Genomic DNA, 344 nt, shown 5'->3' with positions numbered 1-344 from the left:
CTGCCCCGGTCCAGCCCCCCGACAAGAGACCCCGAGTCCCAGCCCTGTGCAGCCGGTGGCCTAATCGCAGAGGGAGATGGGTGCTGGGGGAGATTTGTTATGAACCGAAGATGCCGGCGCGTTGCGGGGGGTGACGGGGGGTGGTGGGGCTGGGTCGAGGCCTTTCTGCTGCAGAGGGTGAGGCAGCACTGGGAGAAGCAGCGGTGGCTGGTGCCTTCGTCTCCCACAGCAGGAGATGCCATCCGTGCGTGCAGGTGACTTCAACCTGAGGAGCAAATTCGTCAGCCCAAGTGTCCTCCTGTCCCACCAGCATCCTCCCCTCACCATCTCCACCGTCTCTCTCT

The 344-nt window shown here is 64.2% G+C and overlaps 1 protein-coding gene across 1 annotated transcript in view; it reads left to right on the top strand.

The window, feature by feature from the left end:
• Positions 1-344, top strand: part of LOC104626563 (alpha-1,6-mannosylglycoprotein 6-beta-N-acetylglucosaminyltransferase B-like) — a 2594-nt gene that overhangs the window by 260 nt on the left and 1990 nt on the right. The gene's annotated exons all lie outside the window — the stretch shown is intronic.

Source organism: Phaethon lepturus, unplaced genomic scaffold (genome assembly GCF_000687285.1).
Source record: "Phaethon lepturus isolate BGI_N335 unplaced genomic scaffold, ASM68728v1 scaffold26299, whole genome shotgun sequence".
Classification (NCBI taxonomy): domain Eukaryota; kingdom Metazoa; phylum Chordata; class Aves; order Phaethontiformes; family Phaethontidae; genus Phaethon; species Phaethon lepturus.
Note: the sequence above shows the minus strand (reverse complement) of the source record. Positions and strands in the feature narration are given on the sequence as shown.